The 18,305-nt window shown below is 45.9% G+C and overlaps 1 non-coding gene across 1 annotated transcript; it reads left to right on the top strand.

The window, feature by feature from the left end:
• The first annotated feature begins 688 nt into the window (after nt 1–688).
• On the top strand, nt 689–807 carry LOC138517248 (5S ribosomal RNA). The gene has a single exon (XR_011282458.1). It is a non-coding gene; the product is annotated as a 5S ribosomal RNA (ribosomal RNA).
• Nucleotides 808–18,305: the final 17,498 nt, after the last annotated feature.

Raw genomic sequence — 18,305 nt, 5'->3', positions numbered from 1 at the left:
TTTATTATTCCTCCACAGTGTCCGTGATCATTTGTGTTTTCATCAACAGACCAGTGCATGTAGCAGCATACTCCTTCGGGGTTGCACCAAACCCACTTCCCTTTGTAGAATTGTGAATCATGGGGGTTGTGCATCTTTATGGTCACTGACAGAAATGGATCACATTGGGCCTCATTACGACCCAGGCGGTAAGTTACCGCCTGGGCCGTGACTTTACCACCATGGCGTAAACTACGTTTACGCCATGGTGGTTGGCGGACTTACCGCCCCATTCCGACCTTGGCTGGGCGGTAAGTCCCCAATCCCCATTTACCCTTCCCCATTCCCATTTTTGCCCCATAGGGCATAATGGGAGTGGGGAAGGCGTTAATTACGCCACCGTAAATTACGGTGGCGTAATTAACTCCATGGTCCCTTAGCGCCATGGATTTTAACACCTGCTAAAAGCAGGTGTTAAATCCGCCATGGCGCTAAGGGACCTCGTACTCAGGCGGTAAGGGTCGGCGCTGTTTACGCTGCCGTAAACCCCTTACCTCCTGGGTCGTAATGAGGCCCATTGTGTCATTTTCACCCTTAGTCTGTCTCGTTCTATTACAATGTCATATTTTGTTCCTCCTATGTTCACATCCATAAGTAGCTGCATTCCAATTGCCTCTTCTGCTGTCTTCTTGCATCTTCCAATGCATCTTCCTACGGCCACACCACACTGAATGCGCCCGATCTCGTCTGATCTCAGAAGCTAAGCAGTGTCGGGCCTAGTTAGTACCTGGATGGGAGACCGCCTGGGAATACCAGGTGCTGTAGGCTAAAAAAAAAAATAAAAAAATATTTTAATTCCACATGCTGATGCTGTTCCCAATATAAGTGCTCCAGCTAGTATCTTCAGTCTGTCTGACAGCCATGATGGCATCCTTGACCTTATGTATGCTAACCAGCTCTTGACTTTCCCTGTACCTCGTGTTTCATCTACCAGCTTCGCATTAATTTTTTGTCAATTGTGCAACTGCGTCGGAGAGCGTTCTGTTACCTTAAGCGTTAGCTGGTTGGAATGTGCAACATGAACCCCTTATCTTTGCGTAAACTCTTCCTTACATTGCGGTGAAGAGATCTAGAACGTATCTATTCTGGAGCTCCACCAACCTTCTTGCCTTGAGCTACTCTTTTGTAGCGTTTAACCCATTCAATGTTGAGTTATTTGTCACCGTCAGCTCCCAGCGAGTGATCTGTAAACACTTGGTATTGGTATGCCTTTGTAGTCCTGTTGTTAGTGATGTGAAGAGAATTTTTGTTCTGCTAAATAGTCTGTGTTCTGCTGGTATTTTGTCCAATTCCACTTCTGACTTTGCTGAGAAGTAATTACCCCCTCTCTTTACTCTGGTCAATTTGCTCTGCTTCTCCACCTTTTCTGACTGGGCTGTTGGTGCTATCTTCATTGACCTCTTCTTCCGCCTGTTATTGTCCATCTTTGGGAAGTTATCAAGCTTCACATCCTTTCTTTATACCACCAACGATGGAATGTTAATGTGCACCAAGGATCATACTTTTGAGGTGGCAGCTTCTCATAGGATTTTGATCCACATGCCCGGTATTGGTCCATCAGCACTGCTGTTATTGCTGGAAGGTGTTCCACTGTCTTGCATCCTGTGTTCTCTCCTACCACTACATCACCATTGTTCTGATAGCCCAGGTCTGGCATCGTCAGGGGAATTATTGGCATTGGTTCAGCTTCGTTCTCCACCTATGTCAGCATATTTACACTTGTATCCCATTCCTTCAGGCACTTGTTGTTATCTTCCTGCACCTTGTTCACTGCTGACTGTGCTAAGGTCAGTGCCTTGCTTCCTACCACTCCATCTTCCCATCCGTCATTGGTGTACACTCATCTGTAAACCAATATCTGCGGTCTTTCCCAGCATCCAGGCTCTCCTCCAATCTCCTTTACCCTTGTCCAAGTACATGGTAACTCCTTCAGTGTGATAGTCTTTGTCTCTCCCTTCTCAGGCCCGTCAGTGACGTACTGCAATCCTTCATCCAGCTGCCAATTTGTGTTCATCATATCTAGTGTTTTTATGTAATTATCTTCATATGGGAAAGTTCCTTTGGGCATCCATCTCAATGTTGTTGTTTTCCCTTGGAATCTTCCTCGCGTCTGCACAATTGTGAGATACATCAGCCATTGTGCTCTTCCTGCAGGTTTTTCAGTTTCTATGACCGTTCGAGAAGCACTCATGGCTTAGGGGATTAAAGAGCAGGCATAACAGCTCTCCCTGGTGGTCTCCTTACCTACTCTGGTCATGTGTTTATACCACATGTTATTGGATACCCATGCTGTGCCAGTGAGATACATGTCAGCTCCCTTCATGTCTGTATCAACACTTCGCTTACCTCTTCTTACCTTTACAGCAGTGTCCTCTCGTCCACCTGACATGGTCGTCTCTCTTGCAAGTGTTGGGGTCATGTTAGTAGAGGGTGCAGCGGTAACACTCATAGCCATGTAAAGTTGCCAAAACACAATTCCCATTACGCCACTGGTAATCAATAGACACACCATGATAATACTATTCTTTATTTTCTTTGTCATGAGCACTTACGCTGCTTGATCCTTGCAGCCTGATGATATGATAAAGTTGTCCGCCTGGAATTCACAAAGAGAAGCGTTATTGTTTTAGTAGTTGTCAGCATTCTCAATCGCCACAAACTAAATAATCGCTGATAGCAAAAGAAAAGACCTCCTCCAAGACCTGTTTTTCTGAGGGGTTTCTCAGTGTGGGTAGAACCGGGTAAGCACTGTGTTCAAGTTTTGGGTATGCTTGGGCCAAATACTCTACAAATGCAAGGAAAAATACTGCAGAGGATCGGGCTCAGAATCTTCTGGGTCTTCTGATATAGTGCACAAATTGGTTGTAGAACGCTTCAGGGTGATCAATGGGAGGTTACATCAGGAGAACAATCTATACAGCCCATACTACATTCACGTAGACGTGTGTGTGGAAAGGAAAATAACAGAGTATGTTTCAGTCGTCTATCTGAACAAGTGTATCAGTGGCTACTTATGCTGCTTGGGATCGTCGGACCATAGGATGGCCTTGACTCCCTAACTCATTGAAGTCTGCACGCAACTCATCCAGGTCATGAACGCTGGGCCTGTCAGTTCCTGTAATTCTGTTGACAGGTGAGGCCACTGCTTTGTAGGGCTTGACGACCTGAATGTGATTCCAAACTGTTTTGCTTGTGAGCCTGGCGGCTCGGTCCACTACGGCCTCAACTACGTTTGGCCTGGAAAATCGGGGCATGTTCCAGCGCCTTAGGAAATTGCATAGGAGTACTATGTCTCCCACCTTCTCTGAGGGAGTTTGTTATCAGAGTCTTTATCATCAGAGTCAATCTCTTCATTGTCTTAAGGGCTGCCCTGATCTGCACTGTTATCACAATCTTTCAATGCCCTTGTGGGAAGATCCAGGGTGTGGGAGGAGCCAGAGAAACGTGCATGTGCCATCCTGTCACTACCTCGTGGGGCGTTGAATGGTGGTCGGAGCCTGGCTTGGTGCACAACTCAAATAGTGCCAGAGGCAAACAGTGATGCCAGTTTTTCTTTGTGCTCTGCTGGGTTTTGGCAATGCACTCCTTCAGGAGTCCATTCAGCCATTCACACCTCCTGTTTGCTTGTTGGTGGTATGCACAGACGAATTTGTGCTTGATGCCGAGCAAAGCTGTGATTTGTTGGAACAGTTACTTGGCGAACTGAGGTCCATTGTCAGACCGCAGGACCTCATGCAAGCCCCGTCTTGGGAAAAATTGCCAGCAACTTTGTTGCTCTGAGTGCATCGGCATAGGAGCATGGCCCAGCCTCTATCCACCTGGAAAATGGGAAAACCACCACTATCATGTAGTGGTAACATTGACAAACTTGGATGATGTCCACATAGTCTATGTGGAGGTTTAGAAATGGGCATACAGGTCTTGGTATGGCTCTTCTCACAACTCAAGGTTTGGCCGGCTGTAAACTGCTGACAAGTCAAGCAGTTTCTAATGAAAACAGCTACATGTTCATCATATTTGGGAAAAACCACATTTCTCCAATGCGTGTAGCAATAACCTCTTTCCCTGTGTGTGTTGGATAATGTAATTGTGCTAAGGCTGTTTTCAATGATGCCAGTGGCATGACCACTTTCCCTGTGTTGGTTTGTCACCATAAGGCGTCTGTTGGAGCCATTGAGTGTCCTCTCTTTACACATAACTCCTTCTACTCTTGTGGTGCAGCTCCCTGCAATTCCATATTCTGTGTCTCTGCTTTTGCATTGTATTCTTCCCTCATCAGCATGTTCCTTACCCCTCCTTGGGCCTTTGGTCTTTCTTCTAGTTCCCACAATCTCCCAAAATATGCTGCACACTTTGCCTCATAATCTGCTGCTTCCTTCCCTTTTATGTGCGCCTGGCATTTCTCTAGTGTCACCTCCTTTGGATATGCAATGACTTCAATCAATTTGCCTAACAAGAGCTTGTGTTGCACTAGGGTCCCATATGTCCTCCTGAACTTCCTCCTGTGCCATCGTGCCAGTCCTGAATGCACTGTTGATGTGACATAATCACTGTCAGAATATATTGTCACATACTTCTCTACACTGTGTTCTATTGCTGATATGAGAGCCACTAGTTCTGCTACTTGTGCTGAATAATGGGATGGAAGCCAGGAACTGACAACTATCTCACTTGTCCCGTCCTCCTTCAGTCTTACCACTGCACTCTCAGTCCTTCTGATGCCATCAGTCTGGTCGATTGTCGATGTACCATCAATGAACATTCCGTCTTCCCCTCAAGTGCATCTTCCTCCCCCTTGCGTGTGTCACTGAACATCTCTATGTTGTTCATGCAGTCATGTGCATAGTCTTCTGGTTGGAGGACATCTGCAAGGAATAGTGCTGGGTATAGTATCTTGCATCTTACTATTTTCAGTCTTACATTTGACAATATCACTTCGTACCCTGATGCTCGTTGTGTGATCAGTGTGCTCTTTGGCTAATGCAGGATAGCAAAAAGGGCGTGCTCCACGTAAAGAGTGGTATGCACCCCATTGTCACCGCTGATGATCTTTCCACTGAGAAGGCTGCTGCAGCCAATGATTGTTCACATAGGTAATTTCCTCATCACTGGGTCAAGCTGTCCACTTTGGTAAGCAATTGGCTTATGCCCCATGCTTGCCTTCTTAGTCAGTACGACTTTCATCAATACACAATTAGTGTGTGAAAACAGGAAGAACTCATTTTTGTAGTCTAGGTCCCTAACACTGGAGGTTTACTTATTGCTTACTTCAGTTCTTCAAAGGCCTCAATCATCTTTGTGGTCCATGTCACTGTCTTTGTTCCCCTCTGTGCTTCTTTTGATGCAGTCAATAGTGGCCTGTTGGGTGTGCTGTGAAACACTTGTGTATAGGTGTGTTATAAATGCCATATCACATCATATCATGCTGTATTCGAAAGCCCATGCTTTGCAGTCATTGAAAAACCCCAAGAACTGCCGCATTTCCCTCGCCTGTTTTGGGTTGGGGTGTGTTGTGTATTGTCTCTGCTCTCTTTGGGGCAATGTTCCCCATCCTTGGATATCATCTGTCCAATGTATAGTACCTCCTTCTGACAGTACCCGAGTTTGGCTTTGTCTACCTTGTATCCTTTGTCTGCTAACACTGTCAACATGTGCACTGAATCCTGTCTGCACTGATCTTCTGTCTCGCTGCAAATCAAAATGTCATCTACATACTGTAGAACTGTGCTCTATGTCTCTATGTTGCTCAGATCCATCTAGATCACTCTGTTAAAGATAGATGTTGACTCACAGTACCCCTGTGGCAAACACGATGTTTCCACTTCTGGTTGCGGTACATAAAGCTGGTTAAGTCCTGTAAGTCTGATTGTAAGGGTACTGAAAAGAATGCATTCTTTAAGTCAATGACCTTTTAAACAGGCAGCTTGTGCTGGAATGCCACACAAGATTGTCGCCGGGATTGCTGATACTGGATACTCTGCTTCTGCAATATGGTTAAGAGGTCTTAAATCCTGAATAAAATACCATGACTCCTAGTTGGTCTTGCACACAGGGTACACTGCTGTGGTGCATGGAGATTCTGATGGTACCAGAGTGCCTCTCTCAACAGGGTGTTGATTGTCTCATAGATGCCCTCATCTGCCTACTTGGTTTGGGGATACTGTTTTACTCTCACCAGAATAGCTCCTGGTTTCAGTTTAATCTTCACTCCTCCCATGCTCTTGATGCACCCTACATCATAAGGACTTGTGGTCCATAAGCTGTCTGGTACCTTGGACATGCCCTCCTCCCAGAATGGGGGCGGCGTCTCTTAGCACCATTGCCATTCTCTGTGGTACCTCTCTGTAGTGGATTTGCAACAAAAAAGTTACACGCATTTCGAACACCATCTCAAATTCCAGTATTTCTTCTCTGAATAGCTCATCATATGCCACTGTTGTTAGCCTGCACTCTTTGGTAACTGCAATTATTGGTCTCCATGCCCTTCCTGTGTCATCCACTGCACGTACTGCAATCCAATCCTCTCTTGCCAACACTGCCTCAATCTCACTGGGAACTATATTACCTTCAGGCTCATCTAGTCGTGTCTCGGGCCTGAACAAATATACATATGCACTCGCCACACCTTCCCTGCGATGCCAAGGTCTGTTTCATATTGAAACATGTCTGGGTCCAATGGCACCCCCTCTGTGCTGTGCACCCACAATATGCCTGAACGATCTGCCTTATATTCAACATGTGTATGCCTATTATTGAGCATAGTATGCCCTTGTCTGTGAATGAAATGGTCCTGTTTAGTCTGCTCATGATGTCCCATCCCAATATGTTTACAGGAGTCTGCCAAGAGTAGAGTAAAGGTAGTGATATGTTGTGCTCTCCTATAGATACCGAGATGTTATCAGTAAAAGGAATCACTTCACTTCACGAGCCCCAGAGAATCCTTGAGTGATCACGGCATCGCCTGACAATGCAAATGTCCCTTCCCGGGACATGACCTAGTCGCCCAAGTGTCAACAAGAAAGGAAAATGTTTTATCACCTATCGCCAACTCTATGCAAGGTTCCTCCGCAGGGGTGGGTGTGATCAACAGGATGGGATTCATCTGTGGGCTGTCCTATTGGGGGTACATGGATAATTCATTCCCTGTGAAGGTGTTCTCCCAACCATAGTGACCCCTCCCAGTTGCCGCACTGATATTGTCGCCATTGTGTCCATGGGCTCTTGTGTGTCATTATCCTGTATTTGTGATAGCTGCTGAGTGTTTCCCCTGATCTGTGGTGACTGTTAATACTGCAGTAGTGGTACTGCCATCTGTGGTTCCTGTGTCTGTACCTGTGACTGTGCTGGTGCCTGTGCTTGTGGCATTTGCTGATATGTTCCCTGCATTTGGCCCTCTTGTTGATTCGGTGTACAAAAATCATCTTATCCCCCTTGATAATGCAGCTGGTCATGCTCGCCCCAATTTTGTGGTACCCCTCTAAATCAACATGCCCGTAAAATATGTCCTAGCTTCCCACAGGACCAACACTATAGTGGCTCCCTTCTTTTTCCTGGGAAGTATCCTATCACTTGTTGCACCTATTGTCTGTAGCCCCAAAACCCACCTTGGTTATGATGCTTTTGTGGCCCCGAAGCCACACCCCCTATGAAGTCCTCCCCTTCCTTGAAACCCTGGCTGGAAACGGCCCCACCTCATGTATCCTCCTCCCATGGGCGGTGTTACCTGCTGTGGCTGTTGATACTGTTGCTGTGCTTGTGGGGTGGGGGAGGGGCTGGTTATAATCACCCTTCCATCACATACTTTTATAGCTTCTTCTGCACTAATTTCGCATCATATGCCTTCCTCTCTTCTGCCTTTTGTTTAACTTTCTCCTGCCACAATCTGCAATTGTGCACTATTGTGAGCTGTATTTCTGCCCATGCTTTCGCTTCAATTCCCACCAGTTTCTTCAAGCTCTTCTGTACTGGCTCTGGTAGTCCTTGCACTAATATATGATACAATATTGCTATTGTTTTGTCCCAAGGCTCTTGAATTTTAAGGCGCCAAAGCTCTTGAATCTCCTGAATTTATTGAACATGGTCTTCATCTTTCTTAATCTTGTGTGATGTAATCGCCTTAATGATTGACGTGTCTGGGTATTGTGTTCGTAGTGCCTGCCATAATGCTGCTCTGCAATTTGCAAAGGGCGCCCCGTTGTGTGCCGTTTTCTGTGTCATCACCCCTGGGAACCCTGCCCTCTTCCATACGTCATCAGCTGTGTCTCCTAATACCAACAGTCCCTTTATGTCAACCACTGCCAACATGTGACCAGCTGTCAGTTTTTCCATCTCATAAATCCATTTCCCCACACCCCCACTCAATGATTGTAACCAACACTTCACATTCTCCTAGTCTCTGTGCTTCCAGGGCTCATATTGTGGTCTTGTATCCCCTCTCGCTATTAGGGGCATCTGTGAATATGCAGCCCTTTCTTCTGGTTTTCGTCGTCATAATCTAATTTGTCAAGGCCCTCTCTCATACTCAATGTCGGTGCATGTGTTTTCTGGTTCCAAACTGGTCACTCGTTTGCTTTCGGCTCTAGACAGTCACCCTCTTGAACAAGCCATTGCTGTCTCCTCCCTCCTTTGTCCTGGAAGATTCCTTGGTATGTTAATATATGTGTGGTGCATATGTTGTTCACCTGCTGTGACCTCTCCTTCTCCTTGTCTGCCAGCCCTATATTCCCATGATACCCACACGTCCGTACCTGTGTAATGTGGCCTGCTTTGCTTCCCCCTCTCGTCCTTATTGTGTTTGTCATCATTGTCTGATCCTGTGGCCATGTTGCTCCAAAAATCAGCAGCAAAACATAGTCTCCTCGATGTCACATGTTTCATGCTAAGATCAATGTCAACCTAATTATACCTACTGTCTCCTGTCCATGTTACCAAGCCTGCTCCGCTCCCTCCCGCCATGCTCCTGCACCATGCATTTGTGATATCTGACTCCATCCTTCCATCCTCCCCAGACCTAGTCCTTTCCCTATCCAGCACTGCCCTCATCTTTACCACCCTTATTGCTCGCTCATCTTCCTCCTTACATGCTTGTTCCTTTGTCAGTCTATCCAACTGCAACTTCCTCTGTTGCCTCTCTACTAACCTGCATTTTTCTTGTTCTGCTATCTATCTACCCCTGCCTTCTCCAGCTCTCTCTCCCTTTTCTCACCTCCTCTCCTTGAGATCCCGCTCAATCCTCCCTGCTCCTTACTTTTCCACGAGTTCTCTCTCTTCTTCCCACCTTCACTCTCTTTATTCTTGCTCCAGTTTCTCCTCTCTCCTCATTTCTCTGTCCTCACGCTCAAACCTCACTTCCCTATCTTTTTCCCTCCTGTCCTCCTCGTCCATCAGTTCTGCCGAGTCTGTCGTTTCACTGTCCCTCTTCAGACTTTCTATGGCCTCAGTCGCCCCTTCTGCCTCCCCACTTGTCTTCCCTTTAAGTTTTAGGGACACCTGCGCTGCTATCCAATCATTTGTGCTTATGCCCTCGAACTCTTGCTTCGCGTGTTCTAACCCCTCATTGCTTGCCCCTGCACCACTAGCTGGTTGTCCTGCGCCTTTCGGCTTATCCTCCTTAGTGTATGCTGGTAGCTTACATGTCAGATGGGAATATTCCTCTGCTACTCACAGTTCCCTTATTGGATAAATTCCCTATTTATCGTCTGTGTCATCAGATATTACTCTCGCAGGGCAGAGGGAGGTGCAGAGTGGTGGGTTCCCTCTTCCTTCACCTCATGCTGGCTTAGCATCCACTGATGCCTCACCATTTCCCCCTCTCCCTCCTGAAACATGCGCCACAACTCAAATATGGCCATACGTTTAGTGAATTTCTTTCTCTTATATGCACCTTGTATATGTGTCAGTAGCGATTGTTGCACATCTTTGGAGGAATTGCCACAAGATGGCCATGGCTTTGTTAATTTACCTTCTGTACTTTTGGACCAATCTCTGCTATACTATCTTTTCCTTGTAAGGTGATAACATTTTCCACAAGTTCTGAAGGGGGTAACTTCCCCACAAGTACCATAGTACATTTCAATACCTCTTTACCTGACCTCAAGTTGAGGCTTTTGATAATCCGCTGTTCTGGGTTAAAAAGTCACAATGCAATGATAATGAGTTCCATTTTGTACGAGCCTCTCTGGCTCTGCACCTTACCAGGCATGCTCCGTGTACAGCCCCTCCTTCACAATCACTGCCTCCTCAGGCACACAACCACAATCCTGTGCATGCACCATCCGCGCACCACCACTGGTTCACCTAGTCTGCCAATCCCAAATTCACAATACTAGCTCACCATCTCAGAATTCTCTGTGTCCTTTTTACAAACCTAAGGGTGATGTCACTGAGCTAGCAACACAACACAGGTAGATTTTTGCACGCACACAGCAATAACCCGTTACTCCCAAACCCCACAAAAATCCCCACAGCTGTCTTCCTGCTCTCCAGGCAGAGTATACCAACATTCTCATGTGATCGAACTGCACCTGTTGCGTCGCCTAACGTGTCAAATGTCTCTCATCAGGAGACTTAACTAGTCAATTCACCTTCCACAATCTATATATAATAGCTCCAGCTAACCCTCACGGGAATACCGTCATCTATTGATATTGATAATTATATTTTATTTCTATCACGCTCGTACACAAGTGATTCAGAGCGCGACAAGGCAAGGGAGGGGGACAGGGGAGAACAAAACAACGCTCTTACTAGGCCCAGTGACATTGAGAACGCGCAAGTGCATGGGATAGGGGGAGGGGAAAAGTGCATGGAATGGGGGAGAAGTGGAAAGTGCAGCGCAAAGGAGAAAGAGATAAATAATAATAAATACATAATAAAGGTAACAAACAGTGGTAGTGCAACCAGCAAGTGGCAAGTGCTGGATTTAAGGCAACAAACAGGGTAGGTCTGATAAGTGCAGGTAAAAAGGGGGGGCTGTATGGGTACAGCTACAGACCACAGTGCAAGGGGTGGCCTGTAGGCAGTGTGGGAGGGTGGCAGGGTGAGCAGGTACCTGGACCCGGAGGACAGAGGGTGTACCGGTGCACAGTGCTAAGAGAGAACAGATCAGAAGGGGGGAGGGGTGGCGAAGGCAGACGCAAAGAGGAAGGTCTTGAGGTGCTTCTGGAACCAGAGATGGTTATCCTCAAGTTTAAGAGTGGCGGGGGGGCTGTTCCAGAGGGAGGCTCCAGCTGAAGATTCTGACACTGAGGGAATTAGAGGTAGAGGAGCGAAGAGCTAGAGAGGGGAGGTATTTGCAGAGGGATAGCTGAAGGTATTTTTGACCCAGGCCCTAGAAAGCCTTGTGGACAATGCAGAGGGTTTTGAATTATCCTTGCATCCACTGGGAGGCAATGGAGAGACTTCAGAGCTGGAGAGATACGATCCCAGGGCTTGAGGCCAAGGCCAAGTCTCGCAGTCCTGTTCTGGATTAGTTGAAGAGGGTGGAGAGTAGAGGCAGGTAGATTTAGAAAGAGGTTGTTACAATAGTCCAACCTAGAGAGAACCAGAGCTTGGGAGACCATGTCCTTCTGGTGGAAGGAGAGGAAAGGTAGAGAACCTCTGAGGAGGTGTAGTAGGAATTTTGACTTTTTAGAGACATCAGAGATGTGGTCGGAGAAGGAAAGTGTGGAGTCAAAGATGACCCTGAGGTTCTTAGCCTCGCAGATGGCGGTAGGAGGATGTCCAGGGGAGGCTGGCAAGAGAGTGAGGGGAAAGGATGGTGAAGTTGTGCCGAGGAGGAGGATTGCCATCTTGCTGGAATTCAGACAAATATCATTGGCAGCACACCACTCTTGAATGGCAGTTAGGCAATCAGAGATGAGAGAAGGAGAGGAGGTGGCCGAGGGCAGCCTGTAAATGAGTTGAGTGTCATCAGTGTAGCACTGAAAATTCGAGCAGAAAATGGAAATGCAGTGGGCGAGAGTTGCCAGGTATTGGCTGAAAAGACAGGGCGACAGGTTAGACCCTGGGGAACACCACAGGTAGAGAGGAAGATAGATGATAGGAAGGATCCAAGTTGGACCTCTAAGGGTCAATCAGAGAGGAAAGAGGTCAGCCAGGCCAGAGCCTGATCATTGATAGACGGTTCAGCAGGATGGTATGGTTGACCGTGTCGAAGGCAGAAGAGAGATTGAGTAGGATGAGGAAAGAGGTATGTTAGAGTCAAGGTTGGAGAACAGATCTTCACAGATGTTCAGGAGAGCAGTTTCCGTGCTTCTGGCGGCTATGAAGCCAGACTGGTGGTCACAGAGACAGCCAACAGAATTGAAATGAAGGTTAAGATGAGAGATGGCCAGCTTTTCAAGGAGTTTGCCCAGAAAGGTAGTAATGGGAATTGGGCTACAGTTAGCCAGACAAAAAGGATCAGCTGTGGGTTTCTTGAGAAGAGGATGCACAAGGGAGTGCTTCAGAGGGGAGGGGAAGGGCTCTGAGGCAAAGGATTGGTTCTAAAATCAGCAAGGGGACGGAGCGAGGGTGTCAATGTTGTCCTTGATGGTTATAGAGGAACAGGGATGAATCTGTTTTTACGAGGCTTTCATAGATCAGACTTGTCTAGTGACTTCTTCAGGAGAGAAAAAAGGAAAGGATGAGAAAGAGGGTGGGGGGTGGCTGAAGGAGGGTCAGCACGCACAGACGGAGAGGGGTGGGGGGGTGCAGAGGGTGGACAGGATGTCCTGGGTTTTTAAGATGAAGTAAGAGGCAAGGCCATTGAGAAGAGCTTGGGAGGCAACAGGAGGGGTAGAGACTGCAGCAGGGTTGGCCAGCTCCTTGCAGATTTTAAAGAGTTCAGCTGAGTTGTTAGATGCTGGAGAGACACAAGCTTCAATGTGGACTCTCTTCTTGGTGAGGACAGAGAGTCGGTATTGCCTTTGGAGCAGGCGACAGGCCCATTTGTTAGAGGATGAACAAGAAGCCCTCAATTTCCTCTCAGCTGCCCTATACTTACGTTTAAGTGTAGCTAGATCAGAGTCGTACCAGGAACTGCACTTGGCTTTGGACTTCAAACAGATCCTCATGACAGGGCCAAGAGCATCAAGAGTATCAGAAACTGAAGAGTAGAGCAGAGGCAGGTCTGTGTCAGGATGTGAGACAGCCAGCGGTGGAGGGGGAGGGAGAAGGTGGTGGCGAAAACCTCAACTGACAAATGCTTCATAGGCTGGATGTCCAAGAAGGTAGGTGGCAGTGTTGGGGTAAGCTTGGCTTGGGGGGATGAGAGGGAGAGATGAGAGGAGAGTACGGAATGTCTCTGCAGGAGAGAGGAGTGGTCAGGGAGATGGAGAGGGGGAGTTCACAGGAGATCAAGACATCAAGTGTGTGCCCTGCAGAGTGAGTCAGGCCAGAGGGGAGGATGGATAGGGAGAGGGAGTCACAGAAGTCATGGAAGAGTACATAGAAGGAACAAGGAGAGTCTAAAAGGATATTGAGGTTACTGAGGAGGCGGAGGTGAGTGGTAGAGGCTAGGAGGAGAGGTCAGCCCACTTAGAGAGAAATTAGGTGATTTGACCAGGAGGCCAGTAGATGGTAGCAACAGTAAGCGAATGGGTAGGAGAGAGAGAGAGAGCCTACAGACAAGGAGTAGGTCTCAGTGGGAATGATAGAAGCAGGAATCCCCTCAGGAAAGATCAGGGCTATCCCCCACTGGACCAGGAGGATCTGGGTGTGGAGAGGATCTTGTAGCCACCAGGGAGGAGAGTGTCAAAGCTCCTGACAGAGCTGGCAGTGAACCATGTCTCAGTAAGACCAAGGACATCAAGGTCTAGTTCTTAAAGGAGGTGGCAGATGTCAGAGGAGTGTTTGACAGCAGAGCGAGAGTTGAGAGTGGCAATTTGAAGAAGGTTGCCAGCCTTAAAGACCTTCCAGGGAGGGGTAAAGATCAGCGGTATGCCCTGTGGAAGAGAAAGAGCCCTAGAAGGGAAGAGGAGGAGGAGAAAGAGGGCAAGGTAGCCATGGGGGGAGGGAAGGGGACAACAAGAGACATGAGGAAACTGATGAGGCGAGGGAAGCGCCTTTCAAAGAGGAGGAGATTGGCCTGAGGGCCTTGGACCAGGACAGTGTCATTAAGGTAGACATTAATGATGACTTTAGAGGAGTCAAAGGAAGCCATGAGAACTTCTCAGCGAGTGCCACCATTAAAGGGAGAGGAGGAAATAGGACAGAGCACAGAGATCAAATGAAGAGTCCATAGATCTGGCAAAGGAACGACAAAGAGGATGTCAGTGAGGGTCTGTCTGGAGGAAGTATTGGAGTAGGTGTCGGCGAAAGGAAGACCAGGGATAGAGGCCAAGATATCCTTTTTGAACTTCTTCCTACCAGACTAAGTAAGAAGGGAAGGATAGTCAATGGAGAAGCAGTTGGAAAAGAAAGGAGAAACAGAAAGCGCCATGGGGGTTAGAAGCAAGGAGAGGATGAAGAAGCTGGGGGGGGGGAATTAAGGCAGGTAGGTGTCGGACAAAAGAGAGTGATGAAGTCACTGGGCTGGCAAGTTACAGAGAAGCAACAGTATACAAGCAAAATACAGAGAATTTAGAAATGGGCAGCATGATTTGACTTTCTAGCGAAAAGCAAAAACAGCAAAATGTGACTTTCCAATCAGGGATTCAGATGTTAGCATCGGGTTTTAAGAAGCACTGTGTATCAGGATGACAACATGGGAGTAACAAGCAGAAAGAACAGTGATAGTCAAAGGTGGTAGGAGTGAGTCCAGAAGGAGGGAACTAACCCATAGTTCTGGAGGTGACAATGTCAAAGCAGACCAGATTTCTTAGAGGAGTGAGGTGGCAGCATCATTGTGGTTAAGGAGCAGGGAGGACCCAATTAGCGTTACAGAAGCAGACAGGGAGCAGACAGGGGCCTTAGAAGTGGGCCTTTGTTGAGAGGGCCGGCTAAAGCCTGCCAGTCAAAAATCAGTCAAATAAGCAGGCAATAGTGGGAAATCTTGTGCTTTCAAAATAGCAAGGCAGCTTCAGGTATTAAAAAAGCTCAAAAAAAGGCAGCACAATGAAAATTAACAATAAAACAGTGCTTTTCCAACAATTTGAAGCAAATTTAGTTTTTATTCTTTTTTTCAATTTTCGATTTTTCAGGTTCATTAATTCCACTGGAGGTGCAGTAATGCACAGAAAGTGCACCTACCTACTAGATGGGTCAGCAGCCAGGCACAAACTCCACATGTGCAGGAAATAAAAGATGGCTAGAAACATGACCTCCCTCTCAGTGAAAAGCAGAGGAAAGAATCCAGATCCAGGCAGTGGGCCTTGCTGAGGGCTGGCTAAAGCCTGGTGGTCCCCAGATGGATGAAAGAAAACACTCAGCAACCAATGGGAGTGCTTCACAGGGAAGGGAAGTAAAACCAGCCTGTCTATACAACAAAGAAAGCCATGGTGGCCATCTTGGAAGGGCCAGACATCAGTAAAATAAGCAGGCAATAGGGGGAAAAGTTGTGCTTTCAAAATAGCAGCAGCTTCAGGTATTAAAAAAGCTAAAAAAAATGGCAGCTGATGAAAATACCCAATGAAACAGTGCATTTCCAACAGTTTCAAGCAAATTTTGTTTTTTCTTCTTTTTTCAATTTTCAATTTTTCAGGTACATTAATTCCCCTGGAGGTGCAGTAATGCAAAAAAGTGCACCTAGCTAATGGAGGGGTCAGCAGCCAGGCAAAAACTCCACATGTGCAGGAAACAACAGATGGCAAGGAGGGTGAAGACAGGGCCTCACTCTCAGTGAAAAGCAGAAAAAAGAAACCAGATCCACGCAATGTGCCTTGCTGAGAGGGCCGGCTAAAGACCCCAGTTGCATCGCCCAACCCACAGTACTACTTTGTTTCAAAACTCTTGTCATCTGAATCCTCTCCACCGCTCCTTCCGCAAATTTGGTGAAAATCCATCCAGCTTTTTAGACTGTAGCCGTGAGAAAATATTTGTTTCCATTGCGTCTATAGAAAAAAAAAACATTTTTGGGACCCCTGCTATAACTTTGCCCCACCTTAACAAAACCTCACCAAACTTACCATTACATAATTGTATTTTTTTGTCTTAGTTGCGTATTTATAACGTGCTTAAATACCCAGAGGTTTCTAAGCGCGGACCCGGGGATCAAACCTGTGTTGCTTCATGTCGTCTTGCTTCCAAGGTGAACACGTTGCCGCTGAGTTATCTTCCCTGGAGTTCGTATACGTTGAGCATTTTAACCATAACTACACAGCCGCTACCGCAGGTGGTGTAATAAATCAGACTGAGACTTTAAAAAAAAGTCTGTGAATGGGTAATACTCACCTCTGTGACTATAATACAATCTTGACTTGTTCAAATATAACTAGAAAAACTGCAATAATGGCATTAAGGGCAAAGATGACATTATGTATTCTTACACGGGGGAGTGGAGGGAGCAACATAGGAGAAGGTAGCTTAAACATGTTTACTTACATTATTGGCATTGCATTTTACTGGAAGAATGTGCAAAGCAAACATGAGTGTCTTTTCATGGGGGATTACAATGGTGCAGCAGGAATGAATATATTTTATTACAATATCATGACATTTTTTAGTGCAACTAGGGGTGAAGCCAACATGATGGATGCTCTTACCTCAAGGTGGGGTAGGGAAGGCTGCATGGACATGATTTCTTACATTATGGGCAAAGCATTTTTACTAGTAGAATTGTGAGCAAAGTGGACATGATGAGTGCTTTCACATGGTGAGCTATATTGACACAGTCAGCACCAACACATGTACAGCATTTTCATTGACATTATAAGTAAATCCAACACGATTAGCATACTTACATGGGCATTCTGGCCTACATTGATGAAGTTATTATGGGCATGTTTGTCCAGTGGCATTCCATTGTTTACTAGCATTATGGGCAAAGCCAACACAATGCATGTTCGTACGTGGACATACTGACCTACATTGGTGCAGCCAGTCTATACATGCATTCTTACAATAAACATGCCATGTATTACAGTCGTTACAGGCAAAAGGCAACTTCATGGGTGTACTTACATGGGCATGATGGCAGAAATTGGTGCAACCACTATAGACATGTTTTCTTACAGTGGCATTACTGTAATTATGGGCAAACCCAAAACAACTAGTATGCTTGAACACACTGGCATACATTGCTGCAGCCAGTATGGACCTGTTTTCTTGTAAGTGTATGGCATTTTTACTGACATTATTTATTTAAGTGTTTTTAAGTATTCGACTTTGTAAACTTTTTTTCCAAAACATTAATACAAAATCATCAATTTACAATGCATATCTAAAAAGATTAAGAGGAATTAATAATACCAACAATTATCAATTTTTACTAATTAAATAAACATTTAAAGTATAGACATCATATTACAAGTCACATTCTTTTAAAACCTTACATAACAATTTCACTGTTACTATATTTAAAATAGTTTCATAGCTGGTTAAGATTTGAGACAAAAATATATCAATGTTTACTGGAATTATGAGCAATACCAACATGATGAATGTTGTTACATGAGCACACTGGCTGATTTTAGTGCAGCCAACATGGGCATGTGATTTACTGTATCGTGTCATTTTTACTGCAATTATGGGGAAAGCCTGAAGATGATTATTTTTCTTGTCTACATTGGTGGATCCAGTACCTTCTTGTTTTCTCACAGTTGAATAACGTGTTTTACTGGCATTATGGCTAAGCAAAGAAGTGAGTGTTCCTATATGTGCATACTGGCCTAGATTTATAATGTACAATATATTAATTTGTATAATTGGTTATTCATAACACGCTCAATACCCAGAGGATTCTAAGCACAGACACAGGGGTGTTCTACGTCGTCTTGCTTCCAAGACGTCTTGCTTACAAATTGGATCAACCACTATGGACATGCTTTCTTACAGTGGCATGGCATATTTTGCTGGAATTATGGACAAAGAAAAAATGATAAGTGTTCATACATGTACTATTGACATACATTGGTGGAACTAGTATGAAACTATTTTCTTCCAGTTCCTTTATGTGGGCATACTGGCCTCCATTGATGAATCCTGTATAACCTGTTTTCTTACAGTACCATGGCATTATTTACTGGCATTATGAGAAAAGCCCACATAGTGCGTTTTCCTATGTGGGCTTACTGAACTATATTGGTTTAGCCATTCCAGCCATGTTTTCTTAAAGTGGCATGGCATTTTGTAGGGGTAACAGCAACAAGCCTATGCTCGTTTGTGGGGTTACTGACATGTAATGGCAC

The sequence above is a fragment of the Ambystoma mexicanum genome, chromosome 6q (genome assembly GCF_040938575.1).
Source record: "Ambystoma mexicanum isolate Mex_15411 chromosome 6q, UKY_AmexF1_1, whole genome shotgun sequence".
Taxonomy (NCBI): domain Eukaryota; kingdom Metazoa; phylum Chordata; class Amphibia; order Caudata; family Ambystomatidae; genus Ambystoma; species Ambystoma mexicanum.
This window is presented reverse-complemented; position numbering and strand designations above follow the sequence as displayed.